This window comes from Convolutriloba macropyga, chromosome 2, assembly GCF_964194025.1.
Source record: "Convolutriloba macropyga chromosome 2, txConMacr16.3, whole genome shotgun sequence".
NCBI lineage: Eukaryota > Metazoa > Xenacoelomorpha > Acoela > Convolutidae > Convolutriloba > Convolutriloba macropyga.
Window position 1 is genome coordinate 61,797,430 of NC_134469.1, and position 6,000 is coordinate 61,803,429.

Genomic DNA, 6,000 nt, shown 5'->3' on the forward strand with positions numbered 1-6,000 from the left:
TTATAGAGAGCAATTAAGCAAAGAGCTACTTTTAAAGCCAGATTCCATAATCATGAGCAGCTTCCCTTAGTTTTGAAACAATTTTTTTGGCTATGACCTCTGAGTAATTTGGCCATGACCCAGTGGACCGTGGAACTTGATAGGGACCCCACAGTCGAACAAATTATCGAAATTATTTAAGTCGTAGTTTTTAATAACATTAAATTATCATATACTGATTTCTCTATTTTTCAGTTGCTTACTATTTCGTCGACGTAGTTGTACGTTATCAAAAGCATCGCAAATAAACAAATTATAACGAACTAACATAATTAAATCGACACTTTTGTTTGCACCATTTGACTTATTCATATCTGACTCCTTTCATTTTAACCCGTCTCGATGAAATATTTTGGTCAATTAACACGTGTTCCAATTTGTATGCGGGCTATTATAATGGTGTTAGGACAACTTACCCAATTCCATTTTGCCCAATTGGGTAGAACTATTATAATACCCCTAGCACCCTATCACCCAATGGACGAGGAACATAACAAAACTATTTTTAAGTTTAAAAACAGGAATATAAATCGCTATTTGAATTCGATCATGGACATACAGCGCACCCATCTATCAAACAATCCCATCACCATTACATTGAATTACCCCACCCTACCAACCATCATAACTCATACTTCGAATTACTCTTCACTTCCCCAGCACTTTTCATCAAAATCCCCCCCCCCCCCCCCCCACTCCCACTCCCACTCACTCGTCGCCTTCTTAAATCTCTTTGTGGAAAGAAAATTGGAGCTGTCACCAATCGTTAAAAAGTTGATTAAACAATATCTCCAGAAAAACAAAAGTTATCCAGCCTTTTACGTATTATATAAAGAGCGATTTCTACCTTATTTGAAGGAAATTTTTCCTAGGTCACAAAGAATGGGCTATTATTAACTTGAGACAATCTGGGGGTCTATCGGCGACAACCCACACAATTATTCGAGGCTGTCATTTAAAAAGGGGAGAAAAAGTTAAATGCTGCTAGACAAATAGGCTCGTAGAACATTTTCAGATTGTAAAAAATAAATCTATGTACACTTTTTGCTGTTAACATCATTCAAAACTGGTTGTTCTTGTGACTGATTGTTTTTAAAATTCATTTATCAATTTTCAAAAACAACGGACTGACACCAGGTATGTCGACGATCAAGACTCAATTTAGTACTTGCTAAAAGAAGCATTATGTTCCTTCCCACTCACAGTAAAAATTATGGCTCATTCTTCATTTCATACAAAAAATATTTGGTTTAAAGCACTTTTTAAAGATGATTGCTGCTCTAATTTCACTTTCGTGTGTAGTAATGTTGTACTGTTGTCGATGTATTGAGTGAAATGCTATTAGTATTAAAAATGAATACATTTTAAGGGTAAAAAAATCTAGTATTGTAAAGTTTTTCAAAGAAATTATATTCTCTAAAGATATGTGAGTATATATGCTTGATGTGTGCGTGTGTTAGCAATTTAAGTAAAAATTTGCCTAGAAAAAACTTTCAAGTAAAAATTTAATATAGAACAAACTAAAACCAGCTCATTGCTTTCAAAGCCTAATCCGGTGTTAGAATTATTGGGGCTATGACTTAGACAGCCTGATCTTTTTCTCTTGCGTCCATTCCAGCCTATGAATGCATTTAGCCCGTACTTAAATGTGAATGAGGAGTGTTGTTCATGCTTGGCATTTCAGACTTTATTCATAATTTTGTCCAATTTTGCTATTGCGTGTGCCTTTGCGCAGGTATATTGATATCATTTGCGGATATTTGGCAGTACTTTTTAGTGTTATTGTAGAGAAAAAAATGTTTTCATTGAAAGAGTTTTCAAGTAAATAGTCGGAGAAAGAGAAATTGTTCTCTGATTCATAATAAATGCCCTGTTTTTATATCCTTTTGGCTCAATCAACTGTTGAAAGAATCAAAGAGCTATTGCATCCATAAAATTAACGTGTACTCGTGCTCCAAATTTTTTTCAAATTTTTGGACTTTTGGTTCGGAATTCTTTATTTTAACGTAAGAAAAAATTAAACACGCTATGCTAAGCTGCTCTAAAAAATTCAGAGTAATTTGACAAACTTTTTGTGAAATATGGTAATCTGTTCCTTTTGTTTTGATTTGAATTCAACAAAATCAAAAAATGAAAGACATTCGATTGTACACAATTATTTAACAACTCTAAATAAATGATGTTTCAATAAAACACATGCCTCAAAAAAATTGTCAAGTTATCAGCAGTGGCCTATCAATTTTAACGAAATCCCACCCTATATTGCTGAAGAACCAATTTGTTAAAGTAGAGCAATGGAGCAGTAAAAAAAAGATGAGAGGTATTAAACATCAAACTATTAAGTATCTGCAATTTCATTCCTATGTTGAACGTATTTCAAATAACATTCAATTTCCACGCTCTAACTTTTAACTTAACCAAAAACACTAAAATCAAAATGTTTTTAAATGCTTAAATCAGAACAAAGAGGATCAGTCAGTAATGTGCGTTTGCAAAGAAACTTCCATACAATCAATTGTCAAACACTATGCAAAACTATTATTCTTTTGAATTTCTTTATTCTAGATGTGTGTCTCATACATCGAAAGATAGTCGTGCTGTTGAAAAACGAGGAAAATGAACAGTATCTATTTTAAACCTAAGGCTCTACTTGCTTTTAAAATCATCACTTTATCATTTTTTTTTCAAATAAAAGAGCCATCGAACAGTTCAAAAAAATTACTTTTTTTAAAAATCTCGGCAGTCAAATTTTCGTTCTTAAATCCAAGCATTAGAAAATTATATGCATTCTGCAAAAAAATTGAACAAATTTAGCAAACAATTTAGCTAGAGTTATCCCACATAAACGACATTTACAGCATAAACAGCTGTAAATCGGAAAAAATCTACACCGTGGCATATATCGCAAAACTTGAATCAACTTTTGTCTCGAGCTGAAAAAATTGTTGGACTTAAAACATAAAAGAACTTAACATTTTTCCTAAAAACACGAATTGTTTTTCTCCACTCTTAAAATTTTATATAACTTTGTCTCTGGATTAATTGACTAGTTTCTGATGAATCTGTTTCCCATTGCCATACGTAGGGTTTAATCTATGCCTGTTGCATCTATCGAAACAACACATACATGTCCAAACATCAAACGAAGAGAACTCTCTGTATGTTGCCTGAACGTATGAAGAGGTAATCGTTTTGTGAACAATTACTTCAAAAATTTTTGAAGGCAGGTTTATTAACTCTGACAAATTAACAGAAGTTCGGAAAACTGTACTTGAAATCGAATAACAAGCCTATTATAGAGCAACATAACAAAAACATTATAGTATGTGTAGATATCAACGTATAAGCATTGGTGGCGTATTAAGATTACGGCGATCGAACCAACAGTTGGTTTTTTAGACCGCAATTATTGATGCTTATTTGGCTTTGGCCGGTATTTTGTAATAACGAATCAGTTCAATGCCAGTCACCATTTTGTACCAATCAATCGAAAAACCCGAAAAATATTGAGCCAAATCATGTCTTTTTTGATAGGTCTTATGATTAGATTTACTTGAAAATATGTTTTTTGCACTTTTCCCTAGCTTTGTACGTAATTTGGAACGATTTCTATGCGTATTTAAACACTCGATTCTGATTGGCTAATAAAATGACGCATATTGATATATTACTCGCCTTATTCATAACGTCCTCCGGCCCAGAAGAAGATGTGGGAGAATCGGGGCTAATTTTTTAAGCGGTTGGACGAGTGATCCGGTAGACGTACGCAATACGGCGGTCCGTGCGACGCTGTCGGAAACGTAACGCAGTTCAGTGATCCGAGCAATAGGGTAGTAACCCCTTGGGTTGGTCTCTTCAACTACTCCGACCAATTCTCCGGTCTTAAGGTGTTGCTCGGCAGGCGTCTGCCACTTGGAACGTCGGTTCAGCTCCGGTACGTAATCTTTGATCCAACGTGCCCAAATAGTGTTAGCAAACGACTGTTCGCGGGCGTACCGTTTACGATGATCGAACTCGTCGACGCCAACGATTGAGGGAATTGCTGTTGCCTGGTTACCGAGTAGGAAGTGATCAGGTGTTATTGCGCCTAGCTCGGAGGGGTCTGCGCTTACGGGCGTTAACGGGCGTGAGTTAAGTGCGTGTTTGACGAGACAAAAAGTAGTGTTCAAAAATTCATCAGTGAGGCAACGAATACAGAGGATGGCGTAAAGTGTTTGCCTAAAACTACGTACCAGCCTCTCCTAGATGCCACCTTGGTCTGGCGCACTGGGCGGGTTGGACCTCCACCTTATGCCTTTTCGGGCAAGTTCTATTGCAATATTTACAGTATTCCACTTTTCGATATTCTCGGGTAGTTTTTTTCGCGCCAATAAAGCTAGAGCTTTTGTTTGACCAAAAAATGGCAGGTGTACCCCGACGGGAGGCGAATCGATCCACTCCCAATACACACGAACTTGCGTCAATCGACGGAACGATTTCAACATGAACGGCACGAGTAGTTAAGCATGTGAAGAGGAAACCCCATCTATTCTCGGTAGTCCTACGTACAGTAACGTAAAACGGGCCAAAGTAGTCGACCCCGGTGTTCGTGAAGGGAGGAGACTGGTATGCGAGTCTTTCTACTCAATATATGATGCTACTCTCAAAATTGGCTGAACGAAAGACAAGTAGGGCTGCTATGTGAAACTCCTACGCCCCAAATAAGTTTCTAGGATTAAAACTACAAGTGTTTTTCAAGGTACCAGTAACCTATATCAATGGGTTTGAAAGCATCAGAATGTAAAATTCTTTTAAACTAAACTTGCAATAGTTAGTTCGCATTAGAGTCTGTAATCTGATCAGGATGAGATTTTTTATGAGAATAGTTTGCCAAATTTGAAAACGGGTAAAGACTTACACGAGTATATGTTCTCAGCAATGTTGAACATATGCTAATTGCCAGGTAGCTCTGTTTATACGAGGAAATCTTTGGAAATTTTGATTAAATGCAGGGTATATGGCGGTGTTTACGATATGCAGAGTTTAAGTCTCCAAAATCCTCCAGATAGTTTATTTATTTTCTTCCAGTGGTTTGATGTTTTAAGTTGCAAACGCACATCAGCTATCCTTTTTGAAAAAAAATTCATAAACATAATTAACGATTTGAAAAGATTTGGTAATATGCGGACTATCATTGCACTGCTTAACTTATTTCTATGCTGCTATTTGCCAACGTAGCAGTGTTATTTTTTCCTTCGTTGCTGGTTGTTATTTTTTTCACATTATTTTTCTCATAGGCAACCAACAAGCAATAAGATACGTTATTCTGAAAATACTTGAGTTTCAAAATTTTTCTTTTTTAAATATGCCATATTTCTCGAAATGGAAAAAATTATAAGAAATTGAGAATAGTTTACAGGTTGAAGGCAATAAATTAAACTTATTTAGCTTTTGCTATTGCCGCAATTTTCTATGATTTCAGTGAGTTAGGCATCCTATTCTGTTCATACATCAATAATATCTTTACTCAGATCTCAGATTAACAATTGGTTGAAAGGTAGAAAAGGGCAATCGGTTTGACATCCAAATGATGTAAATGATATGAAACTTTATACTTTAGCGAATGATTTACAGCTTTCTTGTCGTTATTTTTGTTCTTGCAGGATAAAAATGAGAAACATCTTGTTTCTGATGCAAAATATTTTCAATATTTTGAGAGATTTTGACATGTTATTTGTGGCTTTTACAAATATCCTTCTGTCTTGTCTTCTGAAAAAGAAGTTCCTATCTCAAGCTGTTTTTTGCAATTTTTTGCAAATTATATTCTCTGTACTTAAACTGTGGGCCTCTTATACTGACACTAGTGTCTATTGTTTCTAAACTATTATAGCCCGTTTGTGAAATTGAATCACTACTCTTCCGAATTTTTCTTTGATGTTTTAATTTGGTCCTACAGTTCACAGATGGACATTTTTCTCCCTG